Here is a 26,114-nt window from a genome sequence, read left to right as displayed (position 1 = left end):
AGAGAGACAGAGAGACAGAGAGACAGAGAGACAGAGAGAGAGACAGACAGAGAGACAGACAGAGACAGACAGACAGAGAGAGAGAGAGAAATGCTGAGATGAGAATGTCTGGGTCAGGGGTTTAAACTTTATTTGGTAAGAAATATCTTGTAAGTGAAGGTTTGCTTTGTTTTGTTTTGTTTTGGTGAGGAAATTAGATGATACCAGTGGAGGATGGATTGGTGAGAAGATAAAGGAGAGACAGAAGCACCAGTTAAGAGGATGTTTAAATAGGTTGAGAAGAAATGGGGGCTAATAGTGGATGGAATAAAGAATGGGAAAATGGAAGAGATGTTATAGAAGAAGAATTGACTGAATATTGTATTTGAGTGTAGAAGGGATGTGAAGAAGAATGATGAATAAACTGTGTATACAACACCATAGAGACTACATGACAGAATGATTGCAATACGACCAAAAGAAATAGGAAGATGGTGAATTTGACCTTAGAAACTCTCTGGTACAGATTGGCAGATATTGGATTAGGTGAAGTAGTCAGTGACTATTTCCTAATGCCATATCATAATATAGGAGCTATGGTCAGGGGAAAGTTTTGGACTGTGTATATTGATTTGTGATGCATCTGCATAATGATAGCATTTAAAATCATAGGATAGATGAAGTCGCATAGACAGAATAAAAAGAAAGAAAACTGGACAACTGAAGACCAAGCCTTAAGAGAAGATGAAAGAGACAGTAAAGATACAAGAAACAGTAGTAAAATATTATAGTAACCTTGTATTTCACAAAAGTATAGATCCAGGCCACTGGGATAAGAAATCACTATTTGGTAAAAATCACTGGGGCAAATGGAAAGTAGTTTAGAAGAAAATAGGTATAGACCAATATATTATACTATTCACTAAGATCTAAATGGATACATGATATAAACATTAAGGGAGATACCATGAGGAATTTAAAAGAATAAGGAACATATTACCTATCAAATTTATGAATAGGAGAGAAATTTATCAATAAATAAGAGACAGAGGGCATTGTGAAGTGTAAAATGAATAATTCCGAGTACATTGAATTGAGAAGTTTTTGTACAAATAAAATAAATTTTGCCAAGATTAGAAGGAAAGCAGAAAATTGGGGGAAAATTTTTATAGTCTCACAGATAGAGGTCACATATTTAAAATGTGTCAAGAACTTTGTGAAATGTGTGAGAATAAGAGCCATATACCCAACTGATAAATGGGCAAAAGATATGAACAGACAATTTCCAGATGAAGAAATCAAAGCCTATATAGGTACATGAAAAAAATGCTCTAAATCATTACTGATTAGGAAAGGGCAAACTAAAATGACTCTGTGGTATTATCATCAGACTGGCTAAAATGACAAAAGAGCAAAATGACAAATGTTGGAGGGGATGTGAAAAAGTAGGAACATTAATATACTCTTGGTAGAACTGTGAATTGATCCAACCATTTTGGAGAGCAACTTGGAATTATGCCCAGAGAGCTATAAAAGTGTGTATTTCCTTAGGACCAGCAATAGAATTGCTGGGTCTATTTCCCAAGGAGATCACAGGAAAAGGGAAAGAACCTGTATATTTCAAAATATTAATAGCGGCTCTCCTTGTGGTGGCAAAGAACTGGAAATCAAGAACTTGTTCATCAGTTGGGGAATGGCTAAACCAATTGTGTATACGACTGTGATGGAATAGTACTGCACCATAAGAAATGATGAACAAATTAAATTTTTTTAATAACTTGGAAAGAACTACATGAGAAAATGAAGAATGAAACAAATAGAACCAAGAGAACATTATATATAGCTACAGATTTAATATTTGAAGAATGACTTGTGAAAGGTCATCTCTAGAGATTGAATTGAAAAGTGGAAATACAAAAGACATAATCTAAATGTACATATCTGTTTGCCAGATGATGCCTTCTATGCTGTGGGAGGTGGTGGAAGGAGGGACTAAGATACCTGGAAATAAATGCTATTAATAATAATAATAATAAAAAGAAGATGAACATCTAATAACATGAAGGCACATTGCAATAACCAGGGCAAGAAAAAATGAAACAGAAATAAAGCCAGTATTAATGTCACTTTCCTTACTCGTCTGTCTTCATTTCCTTTTTTAGAAAAGAAATTTTATTGTTGCCTTTCTGTTTTGACATTACATCTAATCTAGCTCCCTCTCCACAAATATGTTGTTCCATGCAACAGAGGAAAATAGTTAAGCAAAATGAAGTAATAGGGTACTGCCTGACATCACATATGAGATTCTGCCCCAATGGACCCCTATCTCTACAAGGGAAGAAAAGAAGCTAATTTCTTCTCTCTTCTGCAGAGCCAATATCTCTTTGTTTCTGTGTTTCCTATTTCTTTCCTAAAAGACTTGATTTTTATCTGTAACTCTTATTCTGGAAGTTAGATAGAATTCACAGCATTTAGCTGACCCTAGCAGAACCCAGAAATCCAAGAATGGCTGCCTGTCACCTCACCACCAGCTGCTAGAGAACAGAGGGAGGGACTTTGGGCAAATGCTTTTTTATATCATAGAGGTCAATTCCCTTCCTCCTCATGCTCAGAAATCACAGTATTAGGTAATGTGACTGATGTGACTGGTTTATAGGAAATGGAGGGCTTCCTGACACAGCAACCATGGTAAGCTGCATGGACTCTCATCTGTAGATGATTCCTCAATTGAAGAAATGCTTGACAGTTACAAATATATTTGGCCACATTGAGTGAACTTGTTTCCAGCAGAAAATTAGTCCCGGACTCCTGTGTGCTAGAGATACCATAAAGAATTAAAGAAATGCTCTTCTCTGTATATGTTTATTGGAAGTTAGCCATGTCCTGGGCAAACTCTTTGTCAGTATGATATCTTAATTATTTTTTTAAAAAAGGGGAAAAAATGTAGTCTTTATATAAGACACAGTTCTATGACCAACAAGCAATCAGTGAGTTTAAATAATGATGAGGATTATGAGAGCTGGCATTTATATAGAGCTTTGAGGTTTCCAAACTGCTTTGCATATATTATCTCATTTAGAAACCTTGGCCAAGGCTGGGGCAGTATGATTGAGCTAGCTGAGTTTTCCCCATATTTATTGTGCATGACTTCTCTTATTCTCGTAAGTTTCCACTAAACTGGCCTCCTTGGTTCTTAAGATATAAGACATTCCATCTTTCATCTCCCTGCCTTTACACTGCCTGATTCTCATGTCTGGAATTCACTTGATCCTCACCTCTTCAGCTCTGTCCCTTGTTTCCTTCATACCTCTGACCTTGTACATGTATCACCTTCCACATAAAGCCTTTCCTCACTTTCACCCCCTCCAGCAGTTAGTGTACTCCCTCCCCTACTTTTTATCTTGTGTACATATTTGTTTCTGAACATAATAACTCTTTTATTAGAATGCATCATAAAGTTGGTAAATGTTTCATTTTTGTCTTTGGTTCCTTAGCACCTATCACAGTACCTTGTATATAATAAATGCTTAGAATCTTCTTGCTGATTGATTGCTTGTTTAATTGATTGATTTAAAGTCTGTCAAATAATCATCCTTTAAGGATTGTCCCTTTGGGAAAGTTTGGAAACTACAGTTTTTTTGTTTGTTTTTGTCTGTCTGTTTGTTTGTTTTTGAGACATTTGGTAGCACAGTGGATAGAGCAATGGATATGGAGTCAGGAAGACTTCAGACCCTTCCTGGTTATGAGATACTGGGCAAATCATCTAACTTCTATTTGCCTCAGTTTCCTCAACTGTAAAATTGGAATAATAACAGCCACTACTTTACAGAGTTGTAGGGATGAAATGAGATATTTGTAAAATACTTGGCACAGTGATTGGTGCATAGTAACTGCTTATATAGATGTTTATTCATACCCACAACCTTCTGTGAGTCAGATTTAGAGCCTTTGGTGTATACTGTGAGAGGAAGATTATATCCTTTGTAAAGTTCTGCTGGGCATGTTATGGAACCTGTGAGCACAAAAAGGAGACTCTAAGGGATTTTGAGTATAAGCAAATCAGATCTTGAGCAAGTAAGATGGTCATGATACTGAAACAAAAGGAAACATTGAAAAATCAAAATAATCTACCCCATGCCTTGCTTTCATCTCTTTTTGTTTGCTTAAATGGATACTATTTGGACCTTGGGGCAGCTAAGTGGCACAATGCATAGAATGCCTGACCTGGAGTGAGGAAGACTCATGTTCTTGAATTCAAATGTGACCTTAGATATGCGGTAGCTGGATCCTGGACAAGTCACTCAACTTATCCTCGATTTTGTCATCTGTAAAATGAGCAAAAGAAGGAAGTGGTAAACCACTCCACTGTCTCTGGCAAGAAAACCCCACATGGGATCATGAAGAGTTGGACACAAATAAAAACAACTGAACAAAAACATTTGTCCTTTAGAGCCTATTGCTTGTTCTAGTAAAAGGTCTTTTAACATCTGCTTCTACTCTTTTCCCTTTAATCCAGCTTCTGCATAATTGCCAACAACAAAAATGGAGATTCTTGAGAGATGCCATGTTTGAATTGGTGCATTTGAAGATTATCTCCAAAACAAATACTTCAAGAGTCTTGAGAAGAAGGAAAGATATGGCAAAATATGAAAATAAATAATTTTTCAAAGCACCAATTCAATCATGTCTCCCTCCCTTCTCAGGGATATTCAGTGGCTCCTCATTGTTAGAAGGATGAAAGGCAACTCTTCAATTTGTAATTTAAAGCCGTTATCAATCTGACTTTAGATTCCTTTCCCGGATTATTTTGTGTTTTTCTTCTTCACAAATTTATTTTATGTCCAAATTGACCTGTTTTTCCATAAGTTCTGTATTCGATTTTCCACCTGAGTGGGGCAGCTCCCTGGCTTGAATCAATAAGAAGCCTTCTTTGACACTCCTCACCAAGATGTTTTTTTTTTTTTTAAACTGTTTCCATCTGCCATATAACATAAGGTCTTTGAAGGCAAAGGCTGTTTTTGGCTTTGACTTTGTTTCCCCAGTGGCTAGCAAAGTGTATTGCACGTAACAAGTCTAATAAATGCTGATTGGGTTAGATTAGAGAGTATACTATAGTCACTGCTTACTTAAGGGACTGTTGGGAGTAAATGGATCTGAAAAACTGGATGCTTCTATAGGCTATTCTTATGCTTATTTGTCTTCCTGAACTTCAGCCATATCTACCTGGTGGGAATAGACTGTTGTCAAGGGAACATTAGTGAACTGGGGATTGGAACAGTTGCATCCATCAGCAATCTCTTATTTTTATCCTTCTTTGTTACAAGTTATAAAACAACCCAGTTCTTAAGCCATCATTTTAGTTGTCTTCCAGTTCCCTTAGATAGCAATAGCTAAGGCACAAAAGAGATAAAATTTTGATATGGTAGGATGTAGCAATAGAAGAGTCTATCTGAGAAAGTACAAATTACTGTTTTCCAGTGAGGAGGAAGTGACTATACTCTAAGTAGTGGACTAATTATCTGTAATTATCCCCAAAATAGTTAAGCTAGTTTGCCAGCAAGTTAAACAACAACATTTGAAGTGAATTCATTAGTAATGAATGAATATGTCCAGGACAACTTTACCACTTTATGGGAGATTAGAAGAGATCTCAGGATCCATCTGAATCTGAAATTGTAGGATTTCGAGGGCTTTCTGTAGAAGCAGCAGTTTCCACAATACAGTATTGGAGGTCCAGATTTGCCAGTTATCTTATGGAAAGAAGCAAGAGGTAGAATTGTGTAGAAGGGGGAAAAAAGAGGATTTAGAATCCAATTACCTGGATTTGAGTCTTGATTCTGCTACTTTCACCTCTGTGACCCTGGACAAATCATTTCACTACTTTTACCTTCCATTTTCTCATCTATAAAATGAGGACATTTGGATTAGATGATCCCTAAAGTCTCTTCTAGTTCTAAATATGTGACCTGTAATACTATAAGTGAGTTCTGAGCAGCTTAAATATTTCATAAATGTAAAGTCATACATGAGGTGGCTGTATACATTGCTTAAATTAATAAGAAAAAAGTAAGCCTATTTCTAGCTGTCATTGTTAAGTACCATGATATTGGGATCATGTTATGGAATCAGCCTTATAGAATTCTCACTCACTATGTCTGTAGTGTAGAACAATACTGAAACCAGAATCATTTCAAGGCTTTGAGAATTTGTGATAAACATTTACAACTTATAACTAAAAGAATGATCACATTTGTGGTAAATCTTTCAGTATTGAATTTCTCAAGATGTTCCATACAATCTAGGTTGATCCTTAGAAAAGACAAAAAATATATGACTATGTTCACATGAAAAGGCTTTACAATTTTATGGAATTGCCAAAACTTGTACTCTGCAGGAATACTTGAAATAGTCAACAGAACTTTAGGAATACCATAATGGATTAAGATGTTGAAGAAAGAATTTAATCAACCAAAAGAGGGGAAGAAAACATCAGCCTTCCCTCAAACACATAGAGTTCCGATGTGGAAGAAAGTGATTTGAGCAAGGTTGGAGATGTTGGTAATAAACAGATTTATGATGAACAAAAGGGTCAAGTATACAAAAATGAGGACATTGGATTAGATGATCAATTAAATAATTGAGTTATTGGTCAGTTCACAGATTAGATGAAAAACATTTCTTAGCTGATACTAATTACATAAGCCAAACTACTTAGTATATTAGTATATAAGCTAAGAACATGGAAGAAGAGGCAGGAAAAGAAAAAGAAAAAGAGAAATGAGAAAAAAAAGTTAGAATAAAGTGACCCGAATGCACAGGAGTGGGTCCAGGGTGGTAAATATGAAACAACAATATTTTGATAATCTCTAAGAAGAGGAAGTCAACCAGTGTTGAAAAGCTGGACACAGAATAAGTCTTGAAGGTAGGAAGAAAAAGGTGTGGTAAGAGACTTTAAAGAAGGCCTCTGAGGATATCATTATACCACAAAGATAGGCAATATAGGAAGACAGAAGGAGAGAAGAAAATTAAGTGCACTGCATTTGGACTGGAATAATTGTTGCAGAGAAGCCATCCTATTATACTATGATTCTTCAATGAATCAGAGATCTCATCAATATGGGCACTCTCTCCATTAGTGTTGATTGAACTACATCCATAATACCTAGGAATATGTTTAATCTGTTCTCTAGGGCTGAGAATGATTTTATTCAGACTTTAAGGGGAATCAGGAAGTTCTAATTTCAGATACAGACTCAAACATTTTGGCAATAGGAAAGTCTCTTACCTTGCTTTGATTACATTTCCTTATGTATAAAATGGAGGTGTTAATAGCAGTTAACTCTTAGGTTTATTATGATGATCAAATGAGACAGTATTTGTAAAGTGCTTTCAAAACCTAAAACCTTATATAATTATTTATTATTGTTAACTGAAAAAGATGACAATACTAGCAAGTTGGTAGGAACTTTAAATGAATCTCGAACTGATTGAAATATGTACGTTAACTTCTTTTATTTTATTTTTTAACAGGAAATAAAATAGGTTCATTAAAAGCATTGTATAATTTCTCCATTTGAATATAACCTGATTTCTTAGACAACAAAGCTCATCAATAATGTCTGCAATATAGGTTTCCTGGAATAGTGGACAAAGGAGTCAATTTCTTTGTCCAATTAAAACTTGAAATGATTGTAGTATATTTCCTAGTGAGCCTGCCTTTCTCTGAGTTACAGCTTTCCCTTATTTCTAAGTAAATGTGTGTTTATATATGTGGATATCATTTATAAGTTTTAAAAATTGATTTTAATATATTCAGAGAGATTGAAGAGAGTTTTTAAGGTTGCATTTTTTCTACCAACTCATATGCTTTTAAAAGAATGAATAACAAAGGTAGATTTTATATTCTATACACCTTCCAGTTAGTTATGTGTCTGTGAAGAGGTAGTATGCTATAGGAAATCATCTGTGAAAGTCTATCTATTTCTCTCCATTTCCTTTCTTGTTTTTATCAAGAATACCTTTAGTACATAAATAGGCTGTTCTCACAAAAAAATTGTAGGGATGAAAAATTGGCATACAGAGCTTGAGTTGTCATTGTTTTATCAGATATTATTTTTTGGGCAGAAGGGAAGAAGTGCCATTCATTAATATTTTTCATTTTAAAAACATTTCTGTTTGGAAATGTCTTGAAAATTGTCTAAAAGGAGCCTTTGAAATTGTGTTGCCATTGATTCCTCTTGTGTCTATTTCGTTTGGCCCAGTTATTTCTTGTTCGATGGTCTCAGGTATATTTGCTTCTTTGTGACCTCATTTGGGGTTTCTTGGCAAAGATACTGGAGTTGTTTGCTGTTTTCTTCTCCAACTCATTTTACAGATGAGGTAAATAGAATTAAGTGATTTGCTTAGATTCACACAGCTAATAAGTGTCAGAGACCAGATTTGAACTCAGGAAGATGAGCCTTCCTGACTCCAGGAATGTCACCCTCTTCTCTGTTAAAACTTCCCAATTTCACTGTTACTTCTTACAGTACTCTGAGTAACTGAAAAAGTGAAGACTGATTTGAATAAGGTAATAAGGGTTACAAATGTTAATGTGATGCTAAAGACTACCATAAATCAATCCTTTGATGACTGGACAATGGGAACATCCCATACCTTTCAATACATCATATCACCCACTTAAAGAAATTAAGGTAATGCATTGATGGGTGATTTTTTTTTCCTGGTTCATTTTAGATTTTTTTGGTATTCTCAATGAAAAATCATTTCAGACCCTAGGGAGCTATTTTGCTATTTTTACGAGAAAAATAGTGAAGGTATTATTTTGTTTGAAAATTATACAATCATGAAATTTTACTGCATAAATGTTACTATATTTTTCTTTCTGGCTTGACCAAAATAAAAAATAAAATATAATGAAGAAGATTTGGAGAAAACTGAAGTAGTATAATATCAGAAGAAGAAGTATATTCTTTTGATAATGAATAATTGGATCTGACCACAGAGTTTTGAAATGGTTAAGATATGTACTTCACACCAGTAAACAATAGGGTTGAGAGAAAGGAAAAGAAATAAGAAGATACCTTCTTAGCTAACATTATAGAAATCATAGATGACTCTCGGATTAAGTCAAAGCATATGCGTAGAAAGAATGAAATTGACTTTGCAGTTTAAGAGAAAACAATTTGGTAGAAGGCTGCTTTGGCTTTAGAAGCAATGATTCTATGTTTCATTTCACTGACTTGTTGATCATTTGGCTGCATGTTCTTCAATTCATGTTTGTGAGAAAAAGGAAAATGGCAAAAAGAAAAGTTCATATTGTGGACCATTAAAAAAAAAAGAACAATATCTAGGAATGCTCCTGGGGTTGATGATTGCTAAGACTTGTGGCAGTCATCAATTGCATTTGCATCCATGTTTATACTAGATGTAGAATCTATAGCACAAGAGAATTATAAATGTTCATATGAATTTGTTAGATTTAGAGCTGGAAGGAACCTTTGAGATCATCCAATCCAGCGGTTTTAAAACTAGGTTGTATAGATAGATTCAGAAGGTTCATGAGCTTGGATGGTTCACTAATCTCTGTCAACTAGAATTTAAGAGAATTACCAAAGAAGTAATAAAATAAGGGTCTTTTAGTTGTGGCAAGGGGTTACCTCACTGTATTGGAGTACAGCAGTGCCCAAGAGAGGCAGAGCAGACAGGGCTTAAGTATATTTCAATATGGAGAGTGTCTCAAGGAAGGCACAGATTAGCAAAGCTTTACATGAGATATTTTACATATAATTGAAAGTTCTTAGAGGAGGCTAGAGAGGAGCAGCTACAGGGAAGAGTGGCAGGATTTGGGTGTGGAGAATGTTGTTATTTTGCAAAATAGCAATAGTCCTCAGGCAATTCATAGCTCTGATATCAGAGAAGATCAACTGTATTCAACATCACTTATGGACTTTTAACATTCAATTAGGATCTTTAAAAAAATGGTGAAGGGAGTTACTTTAAATTCACTAAGAATTCAAGATTTGATCTCTAATATAAGCATTCTCATTTAACAAATGAGGACATAATACATAGAAAGTGGTAATTATTTTCCTGTAATCACATTGTTAACAAAAAGAAGGAATTGATCTGAATTCAGCCCTTTGGGAATCAAAGAACCTGAATTCAAAGATTATTTCTATCACTTCCTACCTGTGTGATATTGCACTAGTTGCTTAGTTTCATTCTCATTTTCTTTGTTTTGAAAATTGGGATTTGATCTAAATGGAATCTAAGGATCTTTTCAGTTCAAAGTCTATGATGTGATCTTTTTTCAGATAGTTTTCCTTCCACTAAACCTTACTTCCAAAAAAGTATACTTATTATTATTATTATTATTCCCTTTAAAGAAAATAATATATATTTGGGAAATAATTTTTTAAAAAAATTTTAGTAAATGTTTAAAGTATAAACTTTTCATCAGTTAAACCTTAGCTATATGGAAATACCATTATGTGGAAAAGCCTATTATCTCTCACATCATTTTACTGATTTTAGTGGTTGAATCTTATATTGTTTAATATGAGACTTTGTCTTCATGTTTTGCCTACCATGGGTGTGTAGCTAAGGGCCTTGAGCACTGCAAGTGCTCAAAAAAGGTTTGATAAATTGAATTACATCAATATATGTTGAGTATTTGTGTCAGGGACTTGGAATAAAGAATGTGAACCTTGGGTCTTTTGGCTTTTCAATAATTTACATTTTTAATCTATATCTAGTCAGAGAGCAATCTCAACCCCCATGCAACATTTATGAAAGAAAGTGAAACTTATATTTTTCCAAAGCTGAATTGCTTCTGTTCAAGTGTTCATGTCAGTATAGGGCTGGTTGGCAGCCTCTGAGTTTTCTGAAATCTCTAATGCTTTCAGAGAGCAATGTATGTTCCTATTGTGATTTAACAGGAGCAAAATAAATCACTATAGAAAAATGTACATCTTTATATAATTATTACTTGATGAGAAAACACAGATTTTTTTTAAAGGTACTTCTTTATGTTTTGGCACCTAATATGTCAAGTGTTGGCAGTCACATCATGTCCTCAATATCTTCAGTGATGGAGCAGACAAATAGGGCAGTGTCCAACCTCATTATAGAGAATTCTCTTAGAGCCCATATGGTGCTAGAGTCTCATAAATAAATCATTGTGAGAACTCCAAGCTACAAATAGGGGCCATTTGAGTAAGGCAGGGAAAAAGAGGAAAGAAAAGAGCACTTTAAAAAACCCTTAAAATCCAAGTCTATATTCTATTTATTTGTAGGAAATGCATAGGATAAAGGAGAAAGGGTAAATGGAGAGGAGGGAGAAAAAAAATCTCTGAATTTTTTCTTTAAAGAACAGTAAGCAATTTAGTCACCGGATTTAAACAACAATTGGGTTGGTTAAATGGTGCTAAAAAAAGAATTTAAAGGAGAATAAAACAAGGAGCTTTTCACAGCTAGCAAATGTTTATTGTGAACTGCCTAGCATTAAATAAAAGGAATGACCTTTTTTTAAGTACTATTTGTAATCCTTATAGTACCATAACATCTTGGATTTAGAAGGAACCTTGGAGATGAACTAGACTACTTTTCCTTACCTTCCTTAGCCTCATAGAAATTGTTTCTTCAATGACCCTAACAGTTGTCCAAACAGTTTCTGTTTTAAAAGATGAGGAATTCATCATTTTTCAATGCAGTTGGTTCTATTGGTTGATAATTCTTACTAATAGAAAATACTTTCTTTAATTCAGTTAAAATCTATCTCATTGTTATAAACATTCATTGCCCCTAGTTCTATCTATACTTTGTAGCTATCTAATAATATAACCACTGGGAATTTCAAATAGTGCATATGCATCACCACCCATTTTTTATTAGGCAAAACATTTTCAAGTCTTTGAATGGTCTTAGAACTTACCTGACATAGATTCTAGAACCCTCTGCACTCTGGTCACTCTATTTTGGAACCTTTAGAGTTTGTTAATAATAATAATAATAATAATAATAATAGCTTAATTTATCTCTTTAAGGCTTGCTTTTCCCTATGTTATTTAATGTGTTCTTCACATCCCTGTGAGGTAGGTGCTATTATTATTTCTATTTTATAGATTAGGAAAATGAGGCTGAGAGGGATAAAATGATTTGCTCAGGGCCACAAAGCTAATCTGAATATATCAATCCAAACATGTAAAACTCTAGAGTTTTGGTTGGCATTCATTTAATTTGATTTTATTGATTTTATATAATTCAATTTGAGTTTTTAATCCTATTTAAATGAACTTTTATACAGGTTTACCAAAGCATACTCTTCTCTATCCAGCAATATCCTTCAGTCAAAGTTTCAGTGGTATCATTTTATAATTGGTAGAAAATTACTGTTCTCTCCATCCCCTTGAATGCCTCTATAGATTCATCCCTCTTTTTCCATCTACTAGTTGTTGAATGAAGGCCAATGATTATGGAATCTGTGCTCTGGTCTAATTCCTTTTATTGTTGGAGCTAGTTACCAATGACTAAGAGGCCCATTAATCACTAGAAGTAATGAATGGCTCTTTACATGGATTCTAGCTAATTTGGTTGTAGGTGGATCCCCTGGCTGAAGATCCCAAATGTCAAAGTAGGGCAGATAAAATACAGACTGTTTAAAGTTAGAAGCCAGGATCCAGTGTGCCTAGAAGTAAGAGAACCAACATCCTAGCAAAGAAGAGGCTCAGAGATCTGAGACCCAGGGCAACCATGTCAACATGTGACTTTAAGTACTCAAAAGTAGTGCAGTATAGAATGGGATTAGGAATGATAGGCAGTTATTGCTGGATATTGCTTTATTCCAAACCTAGAGAAACTAAGAGCTTCCAAATACAATTTTGGAACAGCTTCATTGGATTCTGTTGTTTAGTATTCATCTAAAGGCAAACTTTGATGGAGTTGATGTTTCCAGAATTCATTCAACAGTTAGCACATGGAGGTCTTGAGACTTCTGGAAGATGGTAAGTCCTTCAGCCCTGGAGGTGATCTAGATTTCCATCAGATTTAAGGAAAGTCACATCACTGTAGCTTTGGTTTCTTATTTTAGTTATTGAGGGCTTTCTGAGGCAAACAGTTCTTTCTCATATAATCAATATTAAACAGTTCAAGTACACAAACCAGGAACCTGGAAATGTGGAATGTGTGTATCTACATACATATATTCCAAAATCCCTTGGTTTCTTCTTCATCTTATCTAATTTCACCTTCACTATAGTATCTGACACAATTAACTGCCATATCTTCCTACACATTCTCAGTTCTATTGTTTCTTAATACACTACCCTTCCTTGATTCTCCCCCTACCTTCTTGGCTGTCTTTTTTTTTTTTCTTTTTTCTGTTCTCGGTTGTATCATTTTCTGTGTGTTCCATGCTATATGTGTATCTACTCCAATACTCTGTCCTAAATACTCTTCTCTGTATATATTTTCACCCAGTAGTCTCATCTGTTCCCTTAGGTTCAAGCATTATCCTCTGGTAGAAGGCTTCTCCACTTTCTCTCTCTCTCTCTCTCTCTCTGTCTCTCTGTCTCTCTCTCTCTCTCTCTCTCTCTCTCTCTCTCTCTCTCTGTCTCTCTGTCTCTCTCTCTGTCTCTCTCTCTCTCTCTCTCTCTCTCTCTCTGTCTCTCTCTCTCTTTATCTCTCTCCCTCTCTCTCTCTCTCACACTGTCTGTTTCTGTGTCTCTCTTTCTGTGGAGACACACATATATATTTTATAGCTCTATTTCTATACTCACACTAACACATACTTACATATATCTTGGATTCAACTATCATCTCCATATAGAAAATTTCCATTCATACACTTACATAGTTTGTTTCAATTCTGAACTCAAGATTCTCACCATGAATTTCCTATTGAATAATAAAATTGTATTACCTGCAGGAATATTAAACACAACATGTCTAAAATATAACTCATTATCATAACTCCTCCAAACCTTTCCCCCTTTCTAATTTGCCTGTTTGTAAGAAGTATAAACACACTTAAAGCATTATGTTTGTGACCTCAGAGCTATTCTTGATTATTCATTTTTTTCCTTTCCACACATATGCAATCAGTTGTGATGTCTTGTTAGTCTTATCTCCATAATATTACTTATACTTATCTCCTTATCTCATTTTACATGTCAACTACACTTGTTCAAGTCCCTATCACCTCTCTCTTAGACTATTGTAAATAACATCTTTGTCTTTCTGCCATGAGGCTTTTACCCTCTAACCCATTCTCCACACAACTGCCAAAATGATTTTCCTAAAGCACTGATTTTTATATGTTATTCCCATGTTCAAGATATTCTAGTGGTTCTCATTTATTTCCAAGATAAAAAAAAATCTTTTTTAGGCATTTTAATATCATCGTTAATAAAATCTGGCTTCAGCCTATCTTTCTAAGCTTAATACACATTGTCTTCTTGCAGTCTATGTTCTAGTCAAACATGCCTATTGACTTTTTCATCACAAATGGTATTTCATTTCCCACCTCCATGATTTTGTACAAGTTGTCTCTTACATCTGGAATGCTCTCATTTCCTATCCCTACTTCATAAAATCCCTGAGTTCCTACACGGTTCAGCTCAAGTGCCATCTCTTAAATGAAGCCTATCCAGAGCTCCCTATTGCAAGAGACTGCTTCCTCCCTAAAATGTCTTTCTACATACATATATACATTTTTCTGTATACTACAGATAAATGTATGTGAATTGATGTAGAGAGACTTAGATATAGATATGGTGATAGAGATATATAGTTTATTAATATTTAGCTATACCTGTTCACATTATTTGTCCTAATAAAAGAAAATACATTTTTTGAAGTAAGGATTCTTTCATTTCTGCTTTTTATAACTCCACACTGAATAATATAATGACTCGTATTTATTATGTCCTTTATAATTGCACTTTGAATGAATGAATGCCCTGGATGGAATCTAATCCTAGTCCTTCTACTAAGTGACTAGGTAGCAAGGCATCCCTACTCCATTCTGAGCTTCAAATTGCTCAATTATAAGATGAGAGAGTTTGAAGTTGGCAGCCTTCAAAGATCCTTCTCACTCTAAATCTATGATTCTAAGTTCTCCAAATAGAGAATAAAATTGACACAAGAACTGTTAGGTTTTTCCCAGAACTGTACTCAATGTAGCCAGGCTATACTAGTGACACAGCTCACCTTTCTATTATATCTGTATTATAGAACATCTTTGAAAATTAATCTTTAACTGGATTTATTTCTGTACTGAAACCAATGTTTCTAGGTACATCTTTTTCAATTCAGTAAAATAGGATTTCCCAAAATGATCCAGTCAGTGCCTTGGAGAATATTCAATGCTAATTGTAGTTTATTTTTAGAAACATTAAATAAGCCTGTTTTAAAATATTTATATTCTATAATTTCTTTGTTTGAGAACAGCCTTGTCCCTCCATCTCCTAATTTTGCTTCAAATTTTCTCTGCCACCTCTGTATTTCAAGAGCATTGTCAGAACACATTTCCAGAACTCCTCCCTTTCCATCAGGATAGCGTTTTGGATCTCTTTTGATATATTTCAAATTTATTTTGAAATATTTCTAAAATAAAGTTAATTTGAGAAATGCTACAGTAGAAGAGTAAGCCATAATGGAGATATTTGGGAGAAATCCTTCTAGTCAGAAATTCCATTCTCTGACACTAGGTATGTGACCAAAGTCAGATAGATTAAGGTCTCAGTACCTCAGCCTGCACTCTGAGACCCTTTAAGTTTACAAATTGGATTTCAAATTTTGTTGGTGGAAGTTATATACAAACTAATGAAATCACAAGTATTATCACAAGTAAAATCATAAAGAAGGCTGGATGATAATGGTGGCAGGGCCCAATGTCCTTTTGCCTAACAAAATTGTGAAATAATAGAAATTTGAGCAAATGTCTGGGGAAAGAAAATTTTTGGATATTGTCAGATCATGTCCTCTTATTTATTTAAAAGTACTTTGGGACCTTTGCTATTTAACAATTACTCTTCCCCATCTTAGTCATTATAAAGGCTAATTGACCAAAAAATGTACTGAGAGTCATTATAATACAGTGATAGGAGTAGGAAAAGATATTGGAAACCATGAAATCCCTGTCATGTGAGGACATGGTTAGTCTTCTATACAAAGAGAAAATGTTTAAATACTGTTATATCATGAAACCATTAGAATCATATTCTTCACTACTTTTCATCACCAAAGTTTATTCCTCTCAGAAGAGAATTCTAGCACAGCTGGACATCACTCAATCAGTAAGCATTTTTAAGGAAACTACTCTGTTAGGTGCTAGGCATACAAAGACAAAAGTGAAATAGTCCTGACTTCCAGGACTTGATATTCTGTCAGAGGACTATAGAGAACATCAGTTTAATGCTAATTACAGAGTATAAGGTTGGGAAAAAGAATGATTCTACAGGTATGCACCACACAATGAATTCAGCTAGCTGCCTGTGTCTTTGTATCTTCATTTATCAACCTGAAAAAAAGACTAGACATTTATTGGCTACAGACCTTTTTGTGTGCTCTGTAACTGGCAGATATTTGCACTTAAAAAATAATGTCACTTCAAGTCTATAATGCAGACTAGGCCTTGCTGGATACCTATTGAATTAATGACACTAGAAAGCTTCTGTGCATATTGTACAGACATTTTCCCCAAGTTTGTTTATTAGCTCATATGATCAAGATTTTTTTTTTACTAGGTGTTATCTAAAAATTGAAATGTTAGCCAAAGAATAAGGTTTATAACTCTTCTAAGCAGTATTTGTAAATATAGGGGGATTAAAAATTGATGTGAATAAATGAGATATCCACCATATTGTAAGGGTTAAATTGGGGTTTTGACTAAATAAGAGATATAAATTCAATGTTGTGGTCTCCGAATTAAAAATATTATACTGAAGTCAGAAAAAAACCAACTGTTAGCAGCTTTTATTTATAAGGATGAAGAAAAAGAGTTGAAATATGAAATGAAGGAGGGGCAGAGGTAAAGAATTGTCTAGCCTACCTTAAGTGCTGATCCAAAGAAATTCAGCTCGATCCCTGACAAAGTTCTAATCTCCATGTGGAAGTCTGAGTCACTCGCCAGCAAGCAGGGCAGGATCTGGAGGAAAAGAGTCTCTCCACAGAACTCATGCTGAAGGGAGTGTCCCACTGAAGTGCCAGTGAGCAGAGAGGGTCTCCTTGCAGAGCCAAGAAGGTAGAATCTCTCTCCAAGCCAGAAATCCCAGTGGTGTCTTCAGGGTTCCACCAATACAGCCTCCTCCAAAGCCAAAGCAGGAATCTCTGCAACCAATCTCTCCAGAAACCAGGAAAGGAATACACAGAACCAATCTCTCCAAATGCCAGAAAGGGATTGAATGCTAGACCCTGTTGGTCTCTTTTTATATCCCTTTTCCACATCACTTCCTGTCATTTCCTGTTACTCCTTCTTCTTCACAGAAAACAATGGCAGTCTTTCAATTTGCTTATCACTGCCCAAGGGTGGAGAGGGGAAAGTGGCCTTTGGAGTTGTCACTTACTATAGTAAGTGACTTTTGAAGTCTCATACTTAATGGTAAATAGGGGTACTTTAAGTTCTTGATTTGATTCATTAAAAATAGATAAGGGGAAAGTTAATTCTATCTTCACAATAGAAGAGTGAATTATTATCATTTTTATTCATAAAATAATCTCAATAATTTGAAATTTACAAAATTTACAAGTTGAAATTTAAAGAAATAATTTAAATATAAACAGACCTTACTTCTCCAAGCAGTAAAGAATAAGGGATGATGATAAGTATATCCTGTTTAATCTGTGAATATAGGGGGAAATGCTTTATCTCTGGATAGACCCCATGGAACCACAAAGTTAATAAAATTGAAAAGCTATAATAGATATTATGAACTCAACCAACCACATGTCAATAATGAGATGTCAAACTGAGTCAATGCAGATTTGTTTATAAAAACAGACAATTCTATGATAGCTTCAGAATCAGGCCATTGCCAACAGAATTTATAGAAAGGTTATTCTTAAAAGAACTCAGATTTATTAATTAATGCAGATTCTGAAATGTTATAGGAAAAACTGTGTATCATATGACTGTAGGTTATAAGCATATGGCATTTACCATATGCCTAGAAAGACATTATCAGGCAGTTAGAATTATGCATCAGAAACTCATTATCTTTTAAAAACTATATACTCCCTTTACACAAATGCAAGCCTCAAGATATCTTAGGATCAAGGATCTATAATACTTACAATACCCCTAAACTAGAAAGATTATTTAAAGTATATAAATTGGTAAGAAATCTAAGAGTTATGATCCTATGGTATATACAGGCATGTGCTTATGTTATGGGGATTTGATATCCATTAGTTTATTTCAAGGAATATTCTTTCTTTAATACAGAATTGTAATGCCACCAACTGGCCAGATCTAACACTGATCAAAAAGAAAAAGAAATAGGACCGTTATAGTAACTTCTACCAGACTGAATTAGTTACAATCTCCAAGGCACATGGAATAAAAAAGCTTTCAAAATATATAGATCAAGAGGAAGAAATCAAACTATGATGGAACAGGAAAAATATGTTATCCCTGCTGCCCTATCTGCTCTTGGAGTTGTACCAAAATGCTCTCAGTCAGACTCCAGAAAATAACCTAACATACTAATATTTTTATTCCATTGCAAAAACAGTCTTTTTATCTTGGTGAAATAGTTTGCCGTACATTATATTAAAAAAAAAAAAGAATAAATAAAGTAGAGGCACTTGCCCTTGGAATTTTTTCTGGCATATCAAAAAAGATGAAAAGAATATAGCAATATAATATCATGTGATATGTAATAATACAATAAAAATGCTCATAAGTATAGTAATAGTGATGATGATGATGATGACAGTGATAAAGAGCTTACCATTATATAGTGGTTCAAGATTTGGAAAGACTTTTACATACATTTAATTCCTTAATATAGTGCTTAGAAAATAAAGAGTATGAAAGGGAATAATGTGAAACATCATTAGACTTTACAAGCTTGACCAAGAAACTGGTATTTTAACCTAAAGAAAATGGGGCGGGGGAGCACTCGAGTAAGAGGGTGCCTTATGAACAATATTGGACTATGTTAGCTAACTGTAGTCAGTAGGTGGCACCATGGAAACCACCTGGCTCCTGAGTTTGAATATGATCTCAGGCACTAGCTATGTGATGCTGAGCAGAAGAGAGAAATGATCAAAATATAAAAATCCTTGGTCAAACTCTAAGTAAATTTATAAATTCTTGCATGACATGAGCCCTTTCTTTTTTTTCCTCCCACCCTGACACCAACATTTTTTTTCTCTCTAGTGCCTGACAGTGTTTTATCTATAGTAGGTGCTTAATATACACCTTTTGGATTGGGTTATACCAGTGATAGGCAAACTTTTTAAAAAGGGGGCCAAAGGAAAGGAAATGCTCATCTGTCAGTCTGTTTCTAAGGCAACTTTCAAAGTTTCATTGTATTGTATCCTATTCATTGTATTCATCAGATTAGGAATAATGTCACTAGGCCAGATGGAACATTTCAGGGGCTGCATCTGGCCTGTGGGCCATAGTTTACCCATCACTGGGTTATACTATATAGTTTTCTTTTTTCTGATCACCCAATTACCTTATTCTAATAAGCAAGCAGGAGGTGATCTTTTTGCTGAGTCTTTTCCAACTTAGTTATTGCTTTTTTGGCTTTGGAAATTTACAAATAGTCTTAAAATTCTCCAGGAATGACTTCATTATTAGAGAAAGGGGAAAATACTATGGTATAAATGTCTTCTTCTAGGTCATTTTTGCCACCAGAAATATCACCAGAAAAAGGTCACATTGTCAAACTCTGATTGCCTACAGTTCTGTCGATTTTCATTGAACATTATTAAGTTTATACAGTGTTCTCATTGGAGTTTGATGCTTAGAGAACCATGGTGAGCTAATTTGTAAATCTAACAATTTTCTAATTGCATGGAAATTACCTCAAAATGATTGTACACAAGTTTACAAGCTTTCCATGTTCTACTGCAGAAAAGTGAACTTTAAATACAGTTCATAAATATTAGTGGGTTTATTTCTTAGCTTGATGCTTCTATTTTCACTGGCAGTATAGTTATCTATTTATTTATATTGGCAACTTCCATGGTTTAGGACAATCATCTCTGTATCTTAGTAGGGGATGATGGCCTTGAATTCAATAAGTATGTGAGAATTGTAGGTGTCTTTCCTAGAAGGGGCTAACCTTCAATCAATATTTTCCCAGAATGCCAATTTTCAGGAAGGCACAGACTCTGACAAAGCAAGAAATATATTTTTATCATAAAAATTCCTTTCGTACCCTCAGAAGCACAGAAGTCTCCTTTCCTCTAGTTCTTGCTCTTTTATCCTCTGGACAACACACTGACACCACCTAGAGGATCAAGTAGCATTTTTTCCTGCCCAAAGACCACATCTCTGATAATTGACAGCTTTTATCTTTCCTTTTTTTCCCAGGGTACCCCTCAGCTACTTCAGCCATATATGCCCCCATCACCACACCCATAACACAGATATCCTACTACTTCAAATGATAACAACAAAAAATGGATTATAATGCGATAGGATCTTAAATTATAAGCAAGATGTGTGTATTGTTATGTTGATATTGTTAGCTGGTAAAGAGATGGCCCAAGGTCCTCTGAGGACCCAAGCTGAGTGAGATTGAGAACTCCTAGGTGAACACCAAATTGTGGTAGTGAACACCAAGACCCCACAGAAACATTTGAAACTAAACTAAACACTCAACTCCAACACAACAGTGTCCCAGGAATAAGTGATCAGATAAGAAGCTGCTGGGTTAGATCACACACCTTCTTTGATTGCTTATCCTAGGTTCAAAGCTGAATGGATGATGCTACTGACTGTGACTTAACTTAGTTTGATCAATCCCTTTCTCTTAGATACCCTCTGAGGATATAATCAATGATCCTTAGTACAAAGATGACATCCACCTAAGTATGCTTTAGAATTTAATAATAAAATTAGGGAAGAGAACAGGGTTGAAGGAAAGAGGTGTCAGGAAAGCTTGACTAAAACTACTAATGATCAAGTGTTGTCACTTAAGGATAATCAGGTTTGAGACTGTCAGCTGGATAGATTTGTCCTCTCTGCTGCTAACTGGCTAGCCCAGGCCCTTTGGCCAGAACCAGATTGATTGAGTATTGATGTTATAGCAATTGGAACAGGATGCAGGAAACCTAAGTTGCTTTGGTTTGGCCTACCCAAATCCCAACCAACCTCCCCAAGTTCCTTCTCAGGGTTGAGAGAATTTCTTATTCAATTTTCTCTCTTTAATAGTCCTGCCAATAAGTGCTTCTCCTTGGTGGCTCATGGCAATCTACATTGATTCAAAATTCTAAACTGCTGAGTGTCACTCATCCTGTTCTCTAATTTGCATAGCAAAAATGATATTACAGTATATATATGTATATATATACACATCTTGCAATATATATATATGTGATAGAATTATCTCTTTGTCTATTTAAATGAAATCAATCAGCAACCTTTAACTCAATCAGTCAATAACTCAAAGCACCCCTACTCAACATTTAAGTAAGAATTCACAAGTCAGAAACTCTCAACTCCAAAGGGGACTGCCTAGCCTTGGGTTGGACTAAAGAAATTGAAAGACTATAATTGGTTTCTGTGAAGAAGGGGGAGAGACAGGAAATGATGTAGGAAATGGGGTACACACCTTTTGAGTATCTTCAGATTAACTGTATCAATAAATTTTGTCTAGTCATAGTGGATCAGCTGACCAGATGTCTGAAAGTGTTTCCTGCCCCCCGAGCCACAGTAGCTTTTATTGCTAAGGTACTCTTAAAAGAATAAAATTATTCCTTCCTTTGGCCTGCCTGCATATATTGATTCAGACAGAGGAACTCATTTTACCAATTCAGTTCTGCCCCAAATTTATTCGTGTTTGGAAATCACTCCCAAATTCCATGTACTATATCATCCCCAGAGCTCAGGCTAAGTTGAGAGAATGAATAGAGATCTTAAAACTATAATTGGAAAAGTGTGCACTGAGACTCACATAAAATGGCCAGAAGTTCTCCCTCTAATTCTATTTTATTTTCAAAGCAGGCCCAGGAGACATCTATACATCTTACCATTTGAGATGCTTTTTGGACAACCCCCTATAAAGGCTAAGCCTATTTTCTTCTGCATACACATCATTACTAGTGGGGGACACTTCTATAGCTTCCTATATGCAGGGCTTACAGATAAAATTGCGAGAACTCCATGAATCCGGAGCTGCAGTACAAGGAGGGACTACAGACTTCTCACTTTTTTACCTAAACCCAGGAGTCAAGACATACATAAAGAACTTCCAGCACACTGGAGGAACCCAGCCTGCCTGGGAAGGTCCATTTCAAGTATTGTTAACCACTCCAAAAGCTATCAAAATTGGATAAAAGGGCTATTAGATTCATTGCTCACATAAAATGAATGCCTTCTATCCACACTGATTGACTGTGTCCTATCACATGCATTGGAGATAAAAGTCCATAGACAAGTGGACCCTATTTTTGCTGATCCATTGAATTCTTGAATTTTTTTTATTTAGTGCTTTTCTTTTTATTTTCAATAGAATATTTGATTTTTCCTTTATTTCTTTTACTTGAAATACATGTAATCAATATTAATGTTTTTGATTTTGAAGGATAAGTTTAAAATATCTATTAGCTCTAATATCAATGCATACCCAAAAGCTTTAGACTATGGAAATCTTTCATTGATTGTTAAAATACTGTGGGACTTTGATTAATAATTGTGTCTGATTCCAGAAGAAAAGATCACAAAAGAGCCATTGTACAGTGCTGACAAAGCACAAGGTCAAAGAGACCAACAATCCTTATGGTATTAATGAGATCTGTGCCAAGACAGAGGACTTGATTGAGGTTTGAGGTGGTAGCTGTTTGACGTTCATCAGACACAGGTCTTCCCTGGGCCATATTCCGACGAGTACCTTAGTTAGGCTGTCATTTTGGCTCCCCTGTTCCTGATAGAAGGTAAAATCAGACCACGGAATGATAATTCCCTTTTACATCAAAATTTAGTCCCTTTTCTCTTTTAAAGTATGACAACTTTCTGAAGTCCTGACTACCGATTGGGTAAGTGCTATATTGCTACAATTGTTCTCCAGGCTTGTAGGACATAAACCACTTTAATTGAGTCTTGCTATTAATACAAGAACCTGTTATGGGTTCATTCTTGCTTACTCAGAATTTTTATATACATAGATTTTGATATCTTTATTTTAATTTTTTTCTCCCCAAATTTATTTTTTCTTCTATTTTTTTAATGTTTTTATTTTTTCTTTTGACCCTTGACTCATATACCTCATAACTCAACCACGTATTCTGAGTTGATCTGGGTGTTGGTCAACACCCTCCTCAGGGGGATTGTATAATTTTCATGAAATCCAAGATTGAAAGATTTTGAGAGAAAATTTTAGAAAAAGAAGCTCGTTAATTCCCTGCATCAAGAAAATGAACTGTTTGAAGAAAGTGCCATAAAGAAACCCTATAGAAACTACACACTGCATCAGAAGATCAAGAATAAACTCTGGAATGTAGTGAGTCAAACTGAAGGGGATTGAATACATTTATTCTGAATGTAAAAAATCCCCCAGTTGGCTTTTTGTCAATGCCCTAGCAAATATTGTTTTTGCTCTTTCTCTTCTATTTCCCTTTCATCTCCAACTATTATAGTTTCCTCCTAGAAAGTATCCACCTTTAGCTAGAAGATCTTTAGAGGTGTAAGCTAGTTATGTTAAATGATTCGTTGGAGGGATTGTGAATCTAGAATTATATATCTTTGTCTATTTTGATGAAATCAATCATCAACCTCTAACTCAATTGATCAAGAACTCAAAGCACCCCTACTTAACACTTAAATAGGAGAGTTCACAAGTCAAAAACTCTTACCTCCAAAGGGGAATGCCTGGTCCTGGGTAGGACTAAGCAAATTGAAAGACTGAAATTGGTTTCTGTGAAAAAGTGGAAGAAACAGGAAATGATGTGGAAAATGGGGTATCATATTAGCTGGAGAGCATGGCCTTGGACCATTCCTTTCTTGGCTTTTGGAGTGAGTGGCTGAGATTCCTGCCTTGGCTTTGGAGGAGAGTCTTTTCTGGATCCTGTGTTGGCTTTCTGGTTGAGTGACTCAGGTTGTAGAGGAGGATGCGCTAGTGGATTTCTGGCTGAAGGCTCCATGCAGAGATCGAGACATGAGGAAGCCTCCTGAGAGGGTGCTGAACTGGACTTCACTTCACTGGAAAAGCTCTTAGGGCAGGTAGACTTGTTAAGAATCTATCTCTTCATATAGATTTCCCACTTTCACTCATTCCAACTCTTTGTAAATAAAAGATGCTAAAAGTCATTTTGACTTAAGCTATAATATTTTAAAATTGATGACCACAATATTACTTTACAACTCTACTATTGAATCAAAAACCCCAATTTTAATCCTTACTTTCTCTCTTTCTCTCTCTCTTTCAGAGAGAGAGAGACAATAGGTAAGCTTGAATCCCATCCCATGTTACTTGGAACATATTTAAAGAACCTATTGATTTCTTCTAGGCTTTCCATATGTCACTTTTCTTCTAATTACTGATTTCTTTCCTAGCACTTTGTTCCTTTTTATTGGTTGATATTACTTCCCTGACTTTGTTCCAGTTTGAATTATTTTCCTCAGCTCCACTGGTCCCTGCAGAATTGGAGTCCTTTTCCATATGAGTTTCAGGTGTAATCAGCTCTCCTCTGACTTTTCAGGGTCCCCTATAATTTGTTAGCAGACATTTATTAAATTAGCCTGAAAGTTTGGAACATACGGAGATCACCTACTCAGCAATCTTAAGACAAGTTTCTGGCACTCAAGTCCTTCCTTTCAGCTTTCTCATTTACCTTTGCTTTAAATTCTTCTCTTTTGATCAGCACACTCTTAGCACTCATTTTCCCTCTTCTCTAAAATATTTAAGTTTCATCTCAACATCAACATTGGCAGACCCATGGACCTTGTGACCATATCCCTGGGCCAAAGTCAATCATTCAACAAGTCTTTATTAAGAGCTTTCTATGTTCCAACCTTTATGCTAGTTTCTGGGGATACAAATACACAAATGAACATGAAAAAATAACTCTTACCATTTTCATGAATTTGTTATAGTTCAGTTCTTTTTTCTTCAGAAAATAGAGACCCACAAACATTATTTTGGAGAAGATTAATTTGCTATAGAACCATAAACAGTGCCCTTCTTTTGAATTTGTTGTTAGGGTTCCTATTTATAAACATTAGATAAATTTGGGATTTTAATCATATCCCTATCCCAATGCCAGTCAATTCATTTTTTCCCCCTGCTTTATGGCCATAGTCTTCCTCCTATGACTCATTCACCCACCCTGACTTATGAGAAACAGCTTGGCTTAGTGGAAAGAAGTCATAGGAAATCATGGAAACTTGAATTTGAATCTTTTTTTGGCCACTATTTGCTGTATGATCCTTGGTAAACTACTTATTATTATCTAAGCCAGTCATTTCATTGATAAAATGAGAAGAGTAATACCTATGGTAGCTATTTCTTAGGATTGTTATAAAGGCCAAATCAGATAATCCTTGAAATATATTGTAGAGTCATTTAAGCTTAATAAAATATGTAGTATTGATGATAAGGTAGCATGGCCTAATGCAGTGATGGTAAGCCTATGGCATGAGTGCCAAATATGGCACACAAAGAGCTCTCTGTGAGTATGTGGCCACCCTTCCCTGCCACCACACCAAAGTTCATTACTAGACAGTCAAAAGGCCTTAGATGGAGCTGCTCCCCTCCCCCCCTTTCTACCTACCTGCTTATATTTTCTTCACCTGCCCCACTACTCTGTTCAACAGCCCAGTGGGAGTGCAAAGAAGGATAAAGTGGGTGGCAGCATAGATGGAAGGGAGCAGAGCACTCTGGTCCTTCTCCTCCCTTTCTACTTACTGAGTGTATTCTTTGTTTCACCTGCCTCTCCATCCAGCAGCCCAATGGGAG

The 26,114-nt window shown here is 35.3% G+C and overlaps 1 protein-coding gene across 1 annotated transcript in view; it reads left to right on the top strand.

Moving 5' to 3' along the window:
- The window catches only part of CDH13 (cadherin 13), a 1,311,104-nt gene that overhangs the window by 1,053,607 nt on the left and 231,383 nt on the right, over window positions 1-26,114 (top strand). The window lies entirely within an intron of this gene.

Source organism: Gracilinanus agilis, chromosome 2 (genome assembly GCF_016433145.1).
Source record: "Gracilinanus agilis isolate LMUSP501 chromosome 2, AgileGrace, whole genome shotgun sequence".
Taxonomy (NCBI): domain Eukaryota; kingdom Metazoa; phylum Chordata; class Mammalia; order Didelphimorphia; family Didelphidae; genus Gracilinanus; species Gracilinanus agilis.
The sequence above is the reverse complement of the archived record's forward strand: the minus strand, read 5'-3'. Positions and strand labels throughout refer to the sequence as shown.